Here is a 21,388-nt window from a genome sequence, read left to right as displayed (position 1 = left end):
ACTTTCTCCTTCCCTTCCTGCCAGGAATACTCCCATTCCCCCAAATTTTGGTATCGTGAAAATGTTTCTCATCCTAAGTACAAGTGTTAGACTGAATCCAGTTGGTACTGAAATTGCAAACACACTTTCGCTCCTAGAAAAGCCAGCAGAAAGGAACTTCTTTTAACTCCATAATAGCAGGTTCCGTGGTAAATGAACAACCGATGGTCAGCTAGCCAATTATGGTATAAATATCCGCTGTTTACAGCGAGGTGTTAAATGAGCCCTCGGAGCACAAAGGATCAGACTGTCTAAGCTACAATTTGTGCTTCATCCCATTATGTCTCCCCTAAAAAGGCCCGTGCCGTTGTAGGTAATGTGCGCGCAGAACATATTTCTTTCTGTTGATTTTAGTTTGCTTTAATTCAATACACACTCTTGTTTACTTTTTAAAATTTAAATAAATGTCAGCATTGTATAATTTCTATGTTAACAAAGCAGTGAGCAAAATCCCTTGTATGTTTATAAAATATTATTGTTTAATTCACATAGTTTAGGAATTCCAAATGTTGAGAATAGGAAGGAGGCCAAATACCATCTGTTTATAACTATGATGCATCATCATATGTGTACTTTAAAAAAGAAGAAAAAAAAAAAAAAAGCTTGGTCAATCATGCCACTGTTCTATCTGTTAGGAATATGGTGAGGATTTAAAATCGCTCTGTGCAATTTGCAAGAAATTTCAGTGTGGTTTAACTCCGAGCAGGGATGTTCGAGGAGTTGCTCACTCCTGTGTTCCTGTTGGGTGCCTTGAATGAAATGCTCGTGTGCCCGAACTGCTGCAGGCACGGATTCAATCACTTTCTCCCAGCCTCGGTATTCCCCCATCCTGCAGTCCAAGACACAAAAATAGGAAGGGTTTTTAAACTCCTTGTAGATTTGGGGGGTGCGTGTGCATTTGCAGGTTCATTTCCAACCGCTTCAGACATTTGTTTTCCTGGATTTTTAAAGACAGAAGAAAAGCTTGCTGATTTTTGTATCCTGTCTTGCAAAACACAGGCTAGAGACCATCATTCAGCTGATTCTGCAAATGTTTAAGAAAAAAAAAAAAATCTCTCTCGAATGTTAGTAGGTTTAAGTCCAAGATAAAATAATACATTCCATACTGTGGAGTTGTGCACAACGTGTATTTTAAAGAGAAGGTAGTCTGCAGGCTTAAAAACAAAGAGAGTATCTCCAAGTTAAGTAGATAAGAAGATTTTTTTTTCCAAACCCAAGTTAATTAGCTAGTACGTCAAGCCTCATAGACGTCTTCCTACCTTTCAAGGGCTGAAGAATCCCCAGTAAATGTACTTAAACTTCCTAGTGAGGGCCAGTGAGATGAATGCAGAGATTAGGGCGAGCATTACCGTGCCTTCTCAGTGCATCCCAGCTGCAGTTCATGCTACTATTGATAATGATGCTCAGAGTTACCGAGGTGGTTTCTGAAACTCGCATATGGGGTCCTTTCCCCAAGGATGAGGAATAATAGCGGCACTCAGGTGGTACGGGCAGGGTAAGAACAGATTTTCAGTTATCTTTGCCTGGTGTGCGGTGACTTTTCTGTTGCACTGATTTAATCTATGGAGAGGTACACTTAGGACAAGGGCTGTAATTTTCTGATAGAGCAGGAGGTTTTGTTTTGTGTTAACTATAAAAAAAAAAAAAGCACAGGTGAAGGGAAAATGACCGTGCTTGTTGGAGCCCAGCCCTGGCAGAGTCACAGTATGAAACGTTTTGTGGCCAAACTCTCAGCAATTTCTGTAATACCACAATTTCGCATACTATATGCCGTGCTGAAATGCCTGTGACTTCGTTTTTGAACTTCTTCCTTTCTACTGTTACATCTAAGTTGCAGCATCTTGAATTACTTAGCTACACCCAGACAGAAAGTTACAGCTTCTAGCTCCATGCGCTGTACCGAGCTGTTACTGCTAAAAACTGGCCCCACAGTGTGAAAGCCCTTTGCAACCCCTTTCTGTACACCTTCCATCATAAGCCATTCTTTAGGGCACCAGACAGTTTACTATCTTGAAGGACTTTTTTTTTTTTAATTAGAAAAAGGAAATGCCTCGTACACCTTTCTTAAGCAACCTCTGTGGGGCAGGTGCCATCGATGGAGGTTATCTGCTACCATCTGATGTGTTTAATCTGTTCACTCTGGCACCACAGGAGTGAAAACCAGGACAAAAGGCACATTCTGTCATTGCGGCTTGCAGAAATTCATAAATGTGAAATGTACACATTCCCAACCCAACAAAGCTGGTGTTCTGCGCCAGCGTCAGATATTCGGGCATGCATTCCTGCATATTACTTCGTATTTTCCATGGCTATGCGATCCTTGGTCTCCCAAGCTGAGATAGCAATCAAGGGGGCAGATTGTCCAATTATGATGTGCATACCTGTCCACTAGGAATTATATGGAACCCTCGCACTCATTTATCACTTCATTTTTACACGCTGGAGTAGTTTTATGAGATACACTGATAGAAGCAGTTTCAGAGGTTGCTAAATACCATGTTCATTGCATGCTTGGTTTCATGCAGTGCCTGGGCGCTGGAGAGGCGATGCAGAGAGATGGGTATCTCGAATCTCATCCAGGCACAGGTATAAATTCCACGCCAAGGGCTGAGGTTGAGGCTCTCGTTTTGATATTAACGTAGGCATTATTCAGACAACACCCAACATCTACCCAGCGCAGCGGGCATCTCAGCTCTGCCCCACACAACATCCAGGTAGGGAGATATTGGGAGACCTTCTAGATATTTCTATCGGTGCTCAGGCTCTCAGCCCTGGGGAAGGGGTGTGCTTCGCACGGCCGGCCGGCAGCCCGTGCCCCACCAAAACACGCCGCAGGAGCACGACGAGTGACGGGAGGACATGGCAGAGCAGGCCCGGCCCTGTAGGCCTCACGCCTCGCCTCCCCTCCGGCAGCGCCAGCCGAGGGCATTCGTCATCTCCCGAGCTCCTGGGCATTAACGTTTAACCGGCCCATAATTTGGTTTTTAAGTGAAAGCCCGGAGATTAATAAACTTAATCTAGCGCTCGCACAGATCTGAGGACAGCCGACCTCTGCCCTCTAGAGACCCAGGCTCGTTTAGGCCTCTGCAGCCGAGGGAGCCCCACAGTTGTCGCGTCGCAGCGAGCCCCGTCCCCCAGGGGCTGCAGCCTGCCACCCTCTGTGTCTGCAGCAGGCACAGTGGTGACAAGGAATTTGTTTCTTTTATTTATGCCTCCTGCCCCTAAAAGGGTCAATGTTAGCAAACGTGGCTCCCTTCTCCGAGATAGCGGCCTGGAGCGGCCCTCCGGCCCTGGGGGGAAGACAGCAAAAGCAGGATTGGGATTCCTCCTTCCAATTTGTCTGCATTTAAAAAAGGGGGAAAAAAAAAAAAAAAAGAAAAAGGAAGGAAGGAAGCTGGAATGTGTCTCTGTTTAGGGTCACAGGTTTGCAAGTTTGGGTATTATCCTGCAAAAATCCCCAAATCAGCAAAGCCTTTCATGTTGAAGCGTTCAGCCAACAGAAAGGCTGCCTCAAACTGCAGAGCATTATGTGTGGATTTCTGTGCACATTTCACGTCGTACAATTCTTTGGAAAAATTTGGATAGGAGTAGTTTGTCAATGCTATTAATAGATATGTTTAATGCAGAAGTGTGCAATGTGATGAACAGCCTTGGCAGGAACCATATCCAGCCTGATTGCATTGTAATACTGTTTGATGCAGCAGTATGTTTGATCAGTTACAAGTGATGAGTATCATATCACATCAAACAATTTAATACAGTCTCATTGTATGGAATTATGGCTGCTGTCAATCAGCATGTGGCCTATTCCTTACAGATCTGTCTTTGGGAGCTGGAATACAATGGCAGCTACATATGCATTAATAAATAAAATGCTGCTGAAATCCCATACAGACCTGTTGAGATTTTTGTTTCTCTTTCATGGTCTTTTTGGTTTTGTTTTATTTTATTTCTCCCTTTTCCAGTGCTGGTATGGAGATGGGTTCACCTGGTCAATAGGACAGCCAAGGGTGGGGCCTGGGTGCTTTGAAGAAAGCTTGGAAAACATCTAACAAAAATGCATGGGAGCTGTGAATTTTGTTTTTGTGAGCAGCAGTGTGAGGATAAATCCACTGAACTTGTTTTCTGCTGAAGCTTCACAGTGTCTCTTTTCTTGGCTTCCTCAGGGGGAGGAGAGGCTACCTATTAAAAATGCATATGTTTTGTCTTACTGCTTGGCGCACCTCACTTGATAACCCCCTACTTTGATTTGGGGATGGCACTCTTTGAACTTAAAGTCTCTTCCTTAGGACTGATATATTCAAGGTGCTGGAGGGGAAGCCTGTGTCAGATGAAAGATACGTATGTAAATAACAGTACAGAGGTGGGGTTTAAGGCATTACACATTTTACTATCAGTTTCAGACATATGCTGGTCTAATGCCGGCTTTCCTTGCAAAAGCTTCAAGTCCCTAACACGGCGTATGGTTTTTAATGAAGTCGTACTCCGCTGCCTACAACTGCGGGGTCACGCTGCACTTGTACGGGAGCACTGATTTCAGTAATGTTGCTTATTGTGGTCAAAGAGGGCAGAAGATTGCCTCTTTGCATCGTGTGGCTCTGGGGTTTTGGAGCCTGCACAGACAAATTGATCACATTGCAGTAGGCCACGCATTCAGAGAATAGGGGCGGCACGATGGAAAGCCAAATTTCAGCAGCTGATTAATCAATGTAATGACAGTAACTTTTTCCACCTTTCATTATGCTCTCAGCCTGAAAATCTAAATAGCACTGGTACTTGAAAGGGAAACCTCAGAAGAAATTTTTAGAGATACTGAAGGAAGTGGTTGTTGACTTAATAAATGACACATTTCCTTCTACATAACAAATGATCCTAGAGGTTGAAATGAAACGTGGTTGTAGGGCTAGAGTTAGAAACAGGAATATCCGCCATAGAGAAGTATTTCTAGTGGACGTTGAGGTGGTTGCTGAGCTCTGGTTTGGAGGGGGCAGCCTGGCTCTCCTTCGCACGAGTTGCCAGCTTTCCAAGAACTGCATGGAAAACCACTGCAAAGACCTTACAGCACGTCTGTAACTCAAACAAACGAATTCTGGGGAATCCTTATAATGCAAAGAAATAAACAGAGACCCAGCTTGCTCCTGTCGTATCATTCTCCTGGTAATTCCCGAGCACTGCTCAGCCAGGTGTTTCGTCTGCCTTGAACCCAGGCAAGATAGACAGGACCCCACACTCCCAGTTTGCCACAGGTAGTCCTGCTTCCACTTAACTCTGGAGCCTTGTGCATTCTGTGGGCTATGAAATAGCCACAGTTGTGGACTGCTCCTGCAAATGAATCTGATCAGTTTGGAGCTGAAGGGCTCCATGGTGTCTGCTGGTTTTAGGTATTTTAGGGTGGAAGGTAATTTAAAGATAGCAAGTATAAAATAATGTTTGCAAGTGTGCTTACAGCACTACTGGCTTGTTAGGTAGCTATTAATGATATTCCAGAATCACACAGTACCCAAAGCAGAGTGTGTCCTGCCCTGGTTCATCATATGCCAGGCGTTAATTGGCAATGGCTCTGTCTGAGGCCATGATCCAGTCAAATCCTGCAGGCCATGTGGGTCTGGATGGTATTTAGATCAGAAAACTCATCCAAGCAAGAGTAGCATTGGTTTGCCGCTAATCCACAGGAGAGCAGTACCTCCGTGAGGTTATTTGTAGATTATAAGGCCAAGAAAGGACTTTTTGGATCATCTGGTGTCACGTGTATAACACAAGCCATATGACTTCCCTCAATTAATTCCTGTTTGAACCAGAAAACCTCATCCTCTACCGGTCTAAAAAATTGCCAGTGATGCAGAAACCACCACAACCTTTGATATTATTAGACACGGTGCTTTCGGAGATACTTTCTCTCCAATGAGGAGCCAAGAATGGCATTTGTCTCCTGTGATTATTCAATATTTGTTGCTAGAGCAAGGACCTCAGCTGTAGCACTGAGACCAAAGTCCCCTAAATATCCATGTCTTTCGCCTGGGTTGCCCTCCTAATCCCGCCTCGATCCGGCATTCGTCATTTTGCCCCTTTTCTGGGGTTCCTGTCACAAAAGGCAGCTCCTCAGCAGACACTGCAGTGATTCTGAGCATGGAGCAGAATTGTCAACGTACGGCACATTGATAAATAGGAGTCCCCGCACCAGCTTGATGGGCTTTACCAAAGATAACCAGAACTGACATTGCTAAGAAGATAACCAAACCTGTCATTAAAAGGCATTGAATTCCTATGCATTTTAGGGGGTCTAACTAAAAAATGATAATTTAAAAAGCAGTGCTGTTGGTGTAGATTGTGAAACTGTTGCTGTTCACTGGGATGAAAGGCACCACATGTGAGACACTTTGCTGATTTCTTATCTTCAGAAAACTTGTTCTTGAAGAGTACGGGGGTGGAGTCTGATTTGTGCCGGCCGTAGGGGCAGCGTTTCAGGGGCTGGTAGCGTGAGTGAGGGTTAGAGAATGAGTGTGGAAGTCATTCCTCTGTTACACATGAACGTAATGAGCTCAGGGTTAGCATTGTTGAACTAAAATGTCAGAATGTAATTATAAGGAGAAAAGTTTTTTTTTAAAAAAAATAATCCTGTAGAATATTAACACTGATTTTTGCAGGCACTCACCCCCGTTTGCACGACACATGCACTTCCCTTTTCTAGCTGCACAACCTATGAGACCTGGGAGTGGAATACCATTTCTCAATCAGTAAAATATGCTTTCGAGCCCTCCCCCTGCCTGCCCCTGCAGTACGGTTCAGCCTCCCCTTCCCTTTCTTGGAGGGTGCAAGCCCTGCACACATCCCCGGTGCCCGCACCAGTGCCATCTACCAGGAGATGCTCGGGCTGGTGGCCCAGAGGTGGGCATGTCCCTCCTGTCACCCCCCCCTCCCCCCCGCCTCCAGCACAGGACCCCCAGCAAGATAAACGTAGAGAGGACAGCTAATGAAGGATATCCACATCCCAGTCCCAGATTTTCTGTTTTAAACATGCTGCACAACTGACGCCGTGACACGCTGGCGATAGGATGGAGAAAAAAATCCTGTGCCAGATGACTGATGGGCACTCATCTCTTTTAATTAATTGGGTTGAAGAACGCCTCGTGTCGGATTGAATATAGGGGCTCTTTCAGCCACGTTTTTCTGGATGCATATATAGATATATCTAACTGCAGATTTGAAAGCCCAGCATGAGGTCTCGTAAATGATAAAAATATGTATATACTAGAATTATACACACACATATACACACATTGGATAAATTGATGCTTGAGCATATACGTGTGTATATAATGTTCTGTTCTCTGTTCTGAGAGGCATTTATAAATAGATTTTATATATATATCTATTTCTATTATTCACAGCTCTATGTGTGTGTGTATTGCAAAATCTGTTTTTTTCTGGTATGCTTTTTAGTTTTTCGCAGGGTAATATATCTGATTTCTCTTTAAATTAAATGAATTTATTTGTCTGCCTTCCCTTAATGGAATCAGTTTTGATATACTCTTTGTTCATGCTGTTACAGGCTTCAGTCTAAGGGCTCTTTGTATTAACTTTTTAAAGTTACATTACAAAGAGGTTTTAAGATTTCCCAACAGGCTTTTATTTAACCAGGGCTTTTGATCTCAAACCTGCTGGGGCCTAGTGAAATCCTTACCAATTCTCCAGTAACTCCTCACTATTGGAATTTGAAAAGACCCACCTGAAGGATTTAACTCGCTGTATGGCTTCAGCCATCCTTTAGATGCTTCTATTCATGCAGACAGCGAGGGGGTCGAGGGCACCCTTTGTGATCCTCCAAGTAGCCTAAGGTGCCCTTTGCATAAGTTGTACTCCTGAGGAAATAAAAATCAGGAGGACACAAACCTATATACCTTATTTCCTGCTATCTTTACTTAAAGGAGGAGCACAGGGGGTCTGCTTAACATCCTTTGCTACCTAAATACCTTTTGGACATGGGAACTCAATAAAGGAACTTTCATTGCATCCATTACCCTACTGCGGTGCATAGCAAATTAGATTTAAAAGGGTACTTTTTCCCTTACAGCTATTTCTATCATTTTCTTTAAAATTTCAATTTAGTGTCTAGTGACAGAATATTCTGTAATGTACATTAGAACTATATAACACCAATTACGCTAACTGTGAACATTATTTCAAAAGAATTAGTTATATTAAGTTATAGACAAACCGTTAGGGAAAAAGGTCAGGTTAGGAAAAAAAAAAAAAAAAGGAGCTATGTGATAATGTTTTAAAGGAGCGACATGAAGTGAATGCTCTTTTTATTTTTTAATCCTTTCATTTTGCATAACCCACACGGAAATTTCTCTATGAGCTCGGCCTTTGGGCAGGGGGATGTCGTGCCACCGTGTTGGTTTACAGCTACAAATCCCAGTATAAAACCTACAGCTGAGTCTTGCGGTTGTGGGGAAACATGGTTTCTTCTATTTTTGGGAGATGGGATCGGTCAGATTCATGAAAAATCTTCTAGCAGACACCGATGGCCAGTATTTAGGAAAAGGAAAAAATGCTCGCAGACCAAGCTCTAAAGAATATCATAACTAAGCACATTTTTGTCACATTTTTGGTTGCCTATTTTCTGTTTCATGGATGTAACACACACAATATGTCTATTACCTGCATTTTTTGTTAGTTTTCTTAAATCTTTTTTTGTTTTTTAATTTGATGTTAAAATAAAACCACGCCAAACTATGCGGCACAATTTAAATCTACCTTCTTTTTTTCTGTTACTTTTCATGACTCCCCTTCCCATATGTTTATTTGTTTTTGGTTTATGGCTTGTTTTTTATTTACTTTTTTATTTTTTCATTTCAAGGCATAAGATGTTTGGGTCACTTCTTTGTGAGCATTTGATATGGATATGCATTGCATTGGAAATATTTCTGTGAAGATGAATAAAATAAAATTTTCTTTAATTCCTTTTTTTCTCTCCCTTAGACCAGATTTAAGACTTCTGCTGGAACAGCACACGGCTTGGTTATTTCAACTTGCAGGGATTCCTGGTGAATCATTTTTGTTTGTTTGACGTCCTGTGGGATCAAACTGCCATGAATTTTGAATGATCTAAAAATTGTGTAGTTTACTTCAGCTAAAACTGCCTTCCACTTGAAAACATAAATCAGCTCAGCTGAAATTCAGTCTAGGTCTTTTTTTTTTTTTCTTTTTTCTTTTTTTTTTTAACTGCTGTGGCCAGCCCCAGCTCCAGCTTGAGCCATGCTGCTCCCAGTGGTAGGAGAGGAGCTGCCGTCGCACCCCACTAGCCAAACGTCCCATTGCTGCTCATCGCCTCCCAGCAAGTGAGGGCTCCTTGGGCTGCATAACCAAAACCTAGCTCACAACAGCCCCTGCAAGGTGTCCTGCCTGGCATTGCGGCTGGCAATGGGTTACAGATGGGGTGAGATTTGCTTTGTTTGGGTCTTCTTCCACCAGTCCGGAGCTCAGCAACTTCACAAAGCACATAGGACTCCAAGTCAAGACCCTTTTAACTTGCACACACAGCTCCAAGTGGAGTTGCAGTAGGAGCTTTCACTTTTTCCTCCAGCAGCGAACTGAAATGAAAAGCAGATGCAGACAATGGCATTGTCTCTGGGGAATGAATGATATTATTTTACCAGCTTGACATCTGGTGAGACTAGATTAAAACCCCAAACGTGCTGGGCTAGTCCTGCTTTCTAGATCCTCTGAAATGGGACATATCATCCCATTGAATACGTTTGTGGATTCAGGTTTATCTACAAACTTGGAAACTTCTGAATGGGGACTTTAAGTTGGATTGTGTGGTAAGAAGACCCAAACTACAATGACTAGGTTTATGTATTTGTGGAATGGAGGTGAGACTTTGAGTCCATCTTTATAAGAGTGGAAAAAATGCTAAATCAGAAGGGAAAAAGGGAGCTTTTGATTCATGAGGCCCAACAATATGTTTGAATGCATGCCCACATGCACCCATAGGAAAATACCCCCTTTCAAGACCTTTCTTCAATACAATTCCCAAGCAATTTTCTAGACAACATCATGTTTACCCAACTCAAAGAGGGGATGCCGTGCTTCCTAGGTATGTCTTTTCCATCGCCCTGTACTCATTTCTGTATGTTTTGAAGCATTACAGAAGCCCCTAATTTCCGTGTGCATGGTGATGGCTTTGTTGGGGGAGCAGCACCTGATGGCTGAATAGGCACAAGACACCCAAGCATCCCCATTTTTTTCTCCCAACTCCCCCTGTGACCTTTGATAAGTAACTTAACCTGTTGTCCTCAGGATCCCCAGTAAAATGGGAGACCTTAATACTTATCTGGTGGGATAACAGTGCTTAATTCTTACCTAATTGGATGACAATACTTACCTACATACCTCACAGGGGTGTTGTGAGGATTAATTAACTAATGTTTGTAAAGTGCTTTGGAGATGGAAAGCGGTATATAGTCGTGCTAAGCACTATTACTCTGTGCCAGCACCAAGACCTTAAAATGGCTAAGGACAGAATAAGAGTTTTTATGTTTTGAAATAAGCCAATTGTTCAAGGCATCCGGATGCTGGAAGTATTTTTAGACAGAGATTTCTAAGAAAGTTGGGAAACAGAAGGGGATAATTATATGACCTGAAACCTTTTTTGTTTCTTTTAGTTGACCGACTAAACATAATCTTAGTTAGGTGTTGTTTGATGAATGTAAAAACTGCTTCTTGGGGTTTAAGATATATCAGTGTTTACTCTTACTGATCAAACAATATTTCTTGAAATAAATATCTCTGTTACAATTTGGACAAACAAATATATTAAATAAGCCAGAGGAAGTATTTATTTCTGTGTTCTTTCTTTCTGTATTTCTTTCTGTAAGCAGCTTTTTTTATTGGCGTAATTCTGCTCTTGTTCCCATTAGGGTAACTGAAAGGTAACACCGCTGCAGTAAATGGAATTACACCAGATACAAAAGCATTATGTGAGAGCAAAATTATATTTATATGTGGTCTGAAATGCAACTTGACACTTGGATTTAAAGAAAAATCAAACCAGCCATTCCTAGAAATACATATAAATGAAACTTTTTTTTTTCCTAGGACAAACAAAAATTGCCAAGCTCTTTGTTGAATACTGCTTGTTTCATGGCAGCTCCTAAACAGATCTTGCAAAAGGCAGGTCTGGTATACCATAGGCCATATTTTTTCTTTCATAGGAGGAAACTTTGCAAGATTTTTGCCTTTAAATATTTTATTTGGTTCCTAATGTGGGCTCTTGGTCCAAGAAAGCAACTTTATAGATACCTAAGCACCCATTTGTATTTTTTTGCAAGAGCATTTCTTCAGATCTTTTACTCTCCAACGTTAGAGAAAATTCCCACAAATTCCTGAAATCTGTTAAAATACAGAGCAGAGTGCTTACATTGGTATGTTGTACATTGGCTGTCCCTGTTAAAAACTGTGCATTTTCATTCTGGATATGCAAAAGAAATTTGATATACTGCTGGGCTAAGTACCAGGATTTGGTTGGCTCTAGGTCCAATTCTTACATTTCTGCGTCGGGCAAACGTAAGAATGGATAACATTTAAAATAAAACCTACCCCAAGGCCTTTCTTATGGATATCAGGTTATTTGAAAATGTAATGGAGACCATTTCCCGCAATCAGGGGTGAGTCAAGGAAAATGGCATCAAAGAGCTCCAGGCAGCCAAGGGGATAACTTGACCAACCCCAAGTGCGCTGCCCGTTTCCCAGCTGCCTGAACAACCAAGGAGACCTCAGGAAGTCAGGTGGAAAGAATATCTTCCAGATTAAACTGGCATTTGGCCCTTCAGCTGCTGCGTGAGCCCAGCGTGGGCCCATGGGCGTAGAGTCCAGCCTTAGACCACAGGAGGAGGGTGATGTGAAGTATGACTGACACTGTCAGCGGCGAGCTTGTCAGGCTAATGCTCGTAATCTGTGCATATAATAGCTATCGAGTGCTTTGGAGTTGGCTGTTCCTGAGGAGGAGCTGGGGGGACAAGGGGACTTGGTGTTTGGGGAGAATTAGCTGTATCTAGGCAGCAAAATTTGCAGACTTGGAAGCCTGTTAATTGTGGTGGAAGTACAGTACGCTGCTAACCCCTTGGTGCCTGGCGTTAACATTTCCCAGGACAGGAGCTGTTGCCAAAATGGAGCTGTAGCTGGTGTGTAGGCCCCAAAAGGTGAAAGTGAGGGCAGGAAGGAGAAGGTGGAGAAAGAGAGGGATGCAGGCTGACATCGGGGAGTCATGGCCACTGGGGTGGCTGTCACTGCAGCAGCTGAGTCAGCTTTTATTTTCCTCTCTGCTTTTGCTTGCACTTTCTGCTGGCCTGGGAGGATCTCCTGAGCTAGACCAGCTCCCAGCACAGCACTGCCTGGAGGCCATGCTCCTCACGTGGCTCAGCCCAACCTGATACAGCCACTGTAGGTGTAGTGACAGGGGAGACGTGCTATGGAGCATGATGCGTCCTGCTGTGGGCCTGCTGTCCCACCACCTCCATGTGTCTGACCAGGAATATGCTGGGAAGAACTGGGCCGGTTTTTGGAGACAACGGGAGAAAAGCTGGAATCTGAGTTTCCATCCATCTATTATGACCTTGGACAAATCATATAACCTCAACACAGGGTAAGATAAACCCCATTTCTACCGTACTTCAGGAACTATTAGAGATGGTGTGGATCCAATTGCCACCACGATGGAGGTTTGCAGGGCGGCTCCCTGCCCAGAGCAGGACCATGCCCTGTGTCGGGTGAAGGGAGGGAGCTTTTCCCATTATCCCTGCTCTTGCTGCCCTGGGGGACTTAAAGAAGATGCAGCAGCTGATGGCTTGGTACACCTGGATTTAATCTTTGCTCTCCTGCCTTACGCAAATCAACTCCAACTGATGGTGTAGCGTGTATTTCCAGTGTATTCACTGGTTTGGTGGTACTCCTTAAAAATAAATAAATAGATAGATATATAGATAGATAGATAGATGTGGGCAGAATGCACAACCCAAGGTCAGACTTCAGTGCGATCTCCCAGACCTTGTAAGCCAAACCTTTTGGCCCAACTCTAACGTTAAAGTGCTTAATTACGTAGTGACTTCTATTCTTAAAAAACTCCAGCTACTAACACTATTCTGTAGGTGCCACACACACAAAAAAGACAGTGCTACTTAGCAGGAGAGATTTGGGTGACAGGTGACATGTCTGAGTGCAAGGCACCTAGTCACTGAGGCTGCCTCTGGCAACCATAAAGAGACGGGCATTCTGAGGATGCATCCTATACTACAAAACCCTGGCTAGTCTTCATCCTAGAAGAAGGATGTAGGACGTGGGATGGGGGCACTGGGCAAGGCAGAGGCAGAGCGGACCCATGGTGGGCTGGGTAAGGCACCAAGGAAACACCCTCAGAAGGTATCTTGCTTATGGGTTTAACCGTAGCTGATGCCATAGGTGGCTTGGTGCAAAGGCTGACGAAAGATCACAAGAAAAGGTTGCAGAAGGAAGGCTGAAGGGCTGTCTTAAGTGCTTTTTTTGGGGAGAAAGCCTAACCTATGTGAAGGACACCCTGTGCAGGATGCCGAGGCCTGTGCTGGAACCAGCCCTGTTCCCTCTTGTTTCGGCCCAGCCTCAGCCCTTCGAGCAGGAAAACCTGCAGCGAAAATATTGGGGCTCTGCTCAGCCTGCGTGGCCTCCTGTATGAAGAATCAAAGCGAAGTGTCCTCTTTAGGTCCTCAGGAGATGGAGCTTTCTGCTGGTTAACCATTACTCTGCATTTTCCCCTCCTTGCAAAACGACTAAGGTTAAACATTAAGCGCCTGCAGTGAAGGACACCTGTATTTGCTGGTCCCATTATGCGGCTGTACTGAAAAGGCTTTACAGCTGTCTAAATTAGCATAATTAAATCCACATCAATTAAAAAACCTCAATCATCTCTTTCCCCCTTCACATGCAGATAGTAGCATTTGTCTGAGGTGCTAAGTGACAAAGGAACTTTTTAGCAGTTGAAGACCGGGCTGAAAGGAAGAGTAATAGGGTTTGTGTATTGTCCCGGGGTTCACCTTAGCACCAGTGGAAGTGATTAGCGGCCGCTGCTCCTCCCGGAGAGGTAGGGCTGCTTTCTGCATCACAATCCTGCCGGTGCACAGAGCCATGCATTAGAGATGTGCATTTTACAACACGCTTCTGCTTCTATTGCTCCTTTATGCTCCATTAATGGGGGTAAACAAAGCCTGGCATGATTTGGCCAATTTCCCCCACCCTACTTTCTTCCCCCTTTTTTTGTTTTGTTTTGTTTTGTTTTGTTTTAGGGTTTTGTGTTGTTCTGTGCGGGGAAGCCCCGGTGACCCCAGGAAAGCAGCGAGGCTGCGCTGTGTGATGCTAGCAAAGAGAATTCCTCCAGATGAAAACTGACATGGGGTTCAGGGGTTAATTTCTGGAACAGACACATTTGCATACAAATGAAAAATGATGGAATTTCTGTTCTCCTAAATTTTCAATGTCATCAGCATCAAACAGCAGTCAGTGCTCCCTTGCTGTTTGAAGAATATTCATTACTTCAGAAGAAGGGGCACCTTGTTTGGTATTAATCTCCTCTTCAGGTCAATGACTTAATTTGCTAAACTCCATCTGAAGTGCCACTCACTTTCTGATTTCTCCGCTATTCTTTGTTATTTTTCATAACATGTTCTTAATACTTTTTATATTTGTAAGGGGATACGGTTCTCCTGCATATGTGAGCAGGAGGCAGGACGGCCCTTATTTATTTATTTTCAGCCAAAGTGCTCAGCACCCATCTGTATCATTTGTAGCACGTTTTGGTGTCTGCTTCTCTTGAAATCCATGCTTTTTAGCAGGAAAAAAAATATATAAAGGAATTGTAGACTAGAGTGGGAAAACAAACGTTTCTCTTTCAAAACTGATACGCGAAGAGACATCGTGCAACAAGGGTGCAAGGTGTTGTGCCTCTCACAAACGGGAAGAAGTATAAAAATAAAATAATAAAATAATAATATTCCTTTTGTCCCTGCTTCTGGAAATTTTGAGGACGTGCTCAGGAAACTTTGGTGCTCGCTCCCATTTCCCCATTGTCCCCTCGTGCCTGCGAGGGGCCTGAGGAAGGATCCCATTTCCCCCGATTCTGCCCTTCATGGTTATAATTCCTTTCCCTGAATAGGATTATTCAGGGGATCTTTAGATCTTGGGGGCTCGGGGGTGTAGCTGGGTAATTGGCCAGGGGCGGCGATTCCCACCCGGCGGCGGGGCCGGGGGGGCCGAGGCTGCAGCACGCGACCCCTCCGGCACGGGGCAGCGCCTCCGCCTCTGGGTTTGTCCCCAGACCCCCTGGTTTTATATGGCTTTCCAGCCAGACTTATTCTCGATTCCAAAGATAATGTTTTTTTTTTATTTGTTTGTTTTTAATTATTAATCAAATCCAAATTTTTTTTTTTTGGCATGATGGCTTATGGAAATGAAGCAATTGCACTGTCTGTTTTTCTGTCTGTCGCCCCCACTAACTTTTGGACCTCTTTGCCAATATCTATCCAGTTTGTTAGCAGGCTAGAGATCTCTAAGGTGTGAAGTGCTTTCCAGTTTTCTTTCCCTCCCCGCTCCCCCCCATAGCTAGCTCTGAAATGGCAGCATTTCCCATTTGAACTGGTGCAGACAGCTAAAGCTTTTCTGGAGGCTTTTTGTGACTTGCAAAGGGGAGAAGAGGTGATCTGAGCATTAATTCCACGTGTGTCTTTATGAAGCCTGTTAACAATTAACCAACTCGCTCCGGATGCCTCCAAGTCCAGCTGGGTGAGGTTCAAAATCCTTTGTTAAAAAAAAAAAAACTACAAAAAAATTATTGGCACATATATTCAATCTGCATGCAATTGCATCTCACTCTCCGCATATCCTTTCCTTAAACTGTGAATTTTTGAGGCAGAGGCATCCATAAATGCTTTCATACAGTCCTGGAGGGGCCTTGGGCACTAGGAAAGTAAAAATAAACAGCGGCCGCTCGAGGGGGGAGTTATGTTCCTACCTGCAGCATTAAGTTAAGAGTGGCTAAAGGGCCTTGATCCTCAGCCCCAGCCAAGCTGGATTTAGCGTGGGTCATCTGAAGGTGGGGCGACGGGGGCTTTGTGTCAGCTTTGGGTGCCCTGGCGTGGGGCAGGGTGGGCTGGCAGAAGGCCCGCGGCGCTGGCCCGCTGCCGCCATCCTCTCCTCCGGGGGCAGCTCGGGGGGGACGGGATAAGCCAGCTTTGCAAAGGCTGCTTTGGGAGCCTGGAGCCACCTCGTTATCCAGAGGGAGAAAACTTTCTCCGTGAGTAGATCTGAACGTGGGAAGGGACCCTGTGCTGAGATGCCTGGGTGCGTACTGGGTGGGGAGCGGCTCCCCTCCAAGAAATTCGGTGAAAACTGCTCAAAGTTCAGGCCTGAAGGGCTTTCCACCTCCATCCCTGTCCTGAGCCACAAAATACCCATGTCAGGGAGGCTGGACTCCTTCCCAGCCTTGTACACGAGAAAGCACGGGTGAAAATGGGACTCCTGTGAATGTTTTGTACTGGAAACTCAGGCTCCTAGCTGAGGGGCTGGTTCGTGATCACATCTGTCTGTCTTGTTTTATGAATATTGATATTAAAGTCAGAAGAAGAGACTTGTCAGTGTGAGTGTATCAGAATCTGGCACTTGGGTGCTCAAAAACCGGCGCTTCTGCTGCTTAGCTGCTGTGGATGGTGCGGGTTTGTTGCAATAATACATCCGTGCCAGCTGAGAATCTGGCCATAAAATGAGAAAAGTTGAGATTCCCATTGTTGAATTAGTTTGGCCACATCAAAAATACGTTGCTCTAGAAATGTGTATATGAATATGCTAATGTTTATTTTGCTAAGCGTATGTGCCAGGATGTGCCATGTGGCTGAGTTAGTGTTACTTTAAGAATCGCAATTTTTTTTGCCTTTTCAGACTTTTGAGCTTTTAAACTTGTAAACATAACATTTTGTTGGCATAGGTTTCTAGGATTTTATGCATACAGCTGACTTTTATCTTCACTTTTTGCATCACCTTAATACTGTAAGAGAGAAAGCACTCATCTGTTTATGATAAGTTTATCAGAAATACTCCAAAGTTTTCCATGACTAAGATATTGTATTGTTATGGTGGCTTGCTACAGGGTAATTCTGAGACAACAAACAGAATATTTCAAAGCCCAGATGTCCTGTTTAGACAAGGGGGTTTATATTGATTAGAATCTGCTTTCACCTAACATCGCGTAGTAAATATCACAAAGACGTAATTAGAAAATTTGGTACAATATTTAGTCCTAGTCCCTGTGTGCCAGAATTGTTTGACTACTGAGAAACTGGAGCTTGTTTGCATCCCAGTGTGTTGTGAAATGCAAACTTCAAAGAAAATATTATATCTCCCAACTCCAGCTCGTGAGAGTCTTGGAAGTATAATACAGAAAGGCTTAGCAATCCCTGCTGAGGAAAGGGCAATTTGACACTGAAACTACTGCTGGAGCACCACCGAAACACTGGTGGGCAAGGAGCGTGCGTTAGAGGAGCCGAGCTCCAGCCTTGGGAGCCGGGGAGGGAAAAAGCACCCGAGTCGCCGTGAAGATGTGCGAGTTGGCCCAAATACACGCGTCTCGTGTCTGTGTTTCTTTTTTTCCCTAGCTGCATATATCTGCGTGTTTGCTTCATAGGCTTTCCGTAAGATTGGGGCCCTTGCAGTATTCAGATAAAATATTTAGATTTGCAAAACTTCTGGAAGCCAGATTTTAAGGCAAAAAAGAATTTTTTTGTCAGATTGTCAATGTCTGAATTTCATCACGATCTGTTCAGCTGTTTGTTGCAGGCAGGCGTAAAACATAGTGGGTAAGTGTGTGTTTGTTCTTCTTATACATATTGAAAGACGGCTGCCTAATCCTCTTGATGAGGAAAGCTCTGTAAATTATATACATCTGCAGACTCTGTGTAGTACAGAAGCAGAGAGGCAGATCAGCAATTTGAGGGAGCAAATAAAAGTTTTCTTGCAACTTGGTGATCAGGAAGCTTTTAGCAGCCCAGCCTCCTCGTGATGTCACTTAGCCTGCTTGTTGGAATGACCCGAGTGTTTTGCCTTTAAAACTTTGCCTAGGAGGCCCTTCGACACACTTAACGATTCCTGGCAAGAGAAAAAAATATTTGCTGATGACAGCTCTGAATATATTCTCTTTAATTGTCACTTATGTCTCTGTCCCATCCTCTGCACCGCACTAAAAATAGTAACTCGGGCTGATGGTTTCAACACCATCTAATGCGTGTGTATTATTGCACACAAACCTACATAAAAATGTCAGGAATGAGACCTAAGCCAGGAATAAAACTGAAAATCGCAAACATGAGACAAGACCCAAATAATGAGGGTGTTACATGTAGATATTATATCGGTATCTCTGTAAATACAGGTGGGCAGAGCTGTGAAGTTCCTACTCCTTTCCATACTTAGAGGGTGCCTAGAATAATATTTGCCCGTTTTATTTGTAAATAATTTGTAGGTAGCACTTATATTTATCCTTAGCCTTCCTCTGCTTCCTTTAATAGCACGCTTTGCTAATCATGCTGCAACACTTGTAAGGTAAGTGCGGAACATATTTCCCTGTCCATTTTTGCAGAGGATAAATTTGTCCAAATTACACAGCAAGTGTCTGGCAGAAGCAAGACTAGACACCAGGGACAAAATCCCTTTGATTTCACTGAGGCAAGGATTTTATTCCAGGAGCCTTGTCTCCAGTCCTCTGTCTACCCTGCCCTGTGAATGCTGGGCTTTTGTTGATACTCGATCCAAGTCCCAGCTCATAGGGTTAAAGGAAAGTCTGACACAGAGGCAACAATAGCAGCGTTAACGTGACACTGTAGTTACGGTTTTGTCAGCATTTCCATTATAAACTTCTGTTTGCAGCAATTATAAATCAACCATAAAAAAAAAAAAAAAATCGCTGTGAACTAAAACTTGGCATACCAGGGTCCAGGAGGGAATTTTGAGCTTTTGGAAATAATGGCTTCTGATTACCATGGACAGGCATGACATGATGTGCAAATATACACTCTGTGTTGCGCTGGAAAAAAAGCATAACAAGTGTCACCACTCTGTCGCGGCCCAGGGTGTGAGGAGCGAGGGTGTCTCTGACTTTTGGAAAGGCGAGCGAGATTTTATTTTCCCCAGGAACATCTGATTAATGCCCTTAGCTGGTCCCTAATTCTTCCTGTTTATTTTATATCATCCCACGTCAGGGAGACGCGATGGCGGGTTTTTGGGTTTCCAGCAGATCAGACACTCAGCTGGTGTTGATCAGCACAGCCCCACCGAAGTCCAGTGAAGTTAGGTTGACTTACGCCAGCGGGCAGTCTGGCTCCATATCATCTTTCCCCAGAAGGCTGCAGCATTTGCTACCCATTTGGAGCGCCAGTTAGTGTTTGTTTAACTTTGAAAGTCCATTTCGCTGTTACCGATCAAATTCCAGGCGCAGGACGGGCCTAAATTGACTTAAAAGTGGACAACCAGCGCGGACGTGGCTGGGTACTTTTAAGTTGCGGTGCGCATGTATTTATTGTGCTGTATTCCACGTTCTCTTCTGTCAGACAGCAAGACGATGGAGCAGGTGGTACCCGGCCAGCTCAGCACCGCGAGGGCGGCCCAGGGGGCTGTGACCATGGCCCAACCTTTCCCCAAGACGGCGATCCTGTGGGACGGAGCTGGGTCACATCCCCGGGAGGCCTCGGAGCAGCGCTCCCTCCTGCATCGTCGCCGTGACTCACACAAAGGACGAGACGTTGGCCAGGACGAGGGCTTCCCAACACAGCATTTCCCACCAGCCGCTTTGGAAGGCGAGTCCTCCTTTCTGCATTCAGCTCGGAAATAATTACGATGCCAGAGCAGCTTTGGCTTTCGGTAGTGTTACTAATCACCGAGCGCTAAACGCGAAGCAGCTTCGCAGGAGTGCTCCGGGGTCAGGTTTCGGAGGGCAGACGTCAAAGCGAAGGTGCAGCAAAGTGGAGGTAACTCCTTCGACTGCACGCCGAGCTGGGCGTGCGAGGGAGAAGGAGGAAACTACTCGCTGGGGTTTTTTTAGACGTGACATTTCAGTGATGTACCAACAGAGGAAATTTTGCTTGCAGAATCCTGTGAGCAAAACACTTCTGAGAATGTATGTATACAATTGTTTAAAAAAACACAGGGTTACTGACACAGATGCCAATTTGGTAGGGCATATGGAACATTTACACTTGCCTTTTTCATTCTTTCTTGCTACAGCTGGTACTGATTTAGTATGTGAAATTTTACTAGCAGGAGTGCTAATCAAGACAGAGATTTCTGTGAGGATTTAGTCATTTATGTGGAGGAAAACTATGGGTATCATTAAAAAGTACAAGATCATCGATGAGAGAAACATTATCATTAGCATCCTACATTTTAAAGAGGAAAAAAAAAGTACTGTATCTCTTGAGCAGCAGTAGCAGAAATTATTTTCTTGAAATGTTCAGTCATGTCACCTCTCGAAGTTTGGGGGAAGAAAAATTTAAATATACTTAAAAAAAAAAAAAAGGCAAATAAACTTACAAACAAAACAACAGCAAGAGTTGTTCCAAGCGGCTTTGTAAGCAGTGTGCTAGCCTGCTCTGTAACATCGAATGGATATGGCTAGGAATGGGATTATATCCAAAAAAAACCATCCAGAGCCTGGATCTGTGTTTGAATCTGAAGTTTCCATTCAAACCCAACTCGGTGATGGCCCTCTGTGTAACCATCGCTGTGTTGGGTCCAGCATTACTCCACAGCTATAATGTGCAGTTTGTCAAAATTCCCTTTTGGTGGTCGGTTTCCTTTTTTTCTTTTCCTTTTCCTTTTTTTTTTTTTTTTTTTTCCCCAGCAATTGTGATCTGGAATGGAGATGTTCAGACCTTAAATACCAATTCTGGCCAATTTCTGCCGGCGACAAGAAATACTATATTCCATTAAGAAGGCAACGAGCGTGCATTACGTATCCAAAGAGGCGATTTTACATTACACACAGTGTAAAAAATTATGCTCGGGTTTAACTGCCATTTCCTGCCAAGATTATTCCAGTGCAAACAGCAACAGAGCAAGTGCTGTGTGTTAAATATGCTGTACAGGTGGCTGGGTGATACGGGAGACCTGAGCAATAAACGCCGACATCTGCGGCCGGAGGGGGCTGAGCAGCGGTGCGCGTGGTCCCGGCGGAGGGCGGCCAGCTGCCCGCGCCTGCAGCATCGCCGGCCTGCGGGGATGGGTGAGGAGCTCTGGAGAGGGATCCAGGCCCTTTTCCGGCTGCTTTCCCACCGTGGCTGGG

At 44.2% G+C, this 21,388-nt stretch overlaps 1 long non-coding RNA gene across 1 annotated transcript; it reads right to left on the bottom strand.

Moving 5' to 3' along the window:
* Positions 1-583: 583 nt before the first annotated feature.
* Positions 584-19,629, bottom strand: LOC308198126. Its single transcript, XR_013953646.1, has 2 exons — positions 10,298-19,629; positions 584-10,110 (listed from the first exon to the last, which is right to left on the bottom strand). It is a non-coding gene; the product is annotated as an uncharacterized lncRNA (long non-coding RNA).
* Between the last annotated feature and the right edge of the window lie 1,759 nt (positions 19,630-21,388).

Source organism: Anser brachyrhynchus (assembly GCF_964034855.1).
Source record: "Anser brachyrhynchus genome assembly, chromosome: 7".
Classification (NCBI taxonomy): domain Eukaryota; kingdom Metazoa; phylum Chordata; class Aves; order Anseriformes; family Anatidae; genus Anser; species Anser brachyrhynchus.
This window is presented reverse-complemented; position numbering and strand designations above follow the sequence as displayed.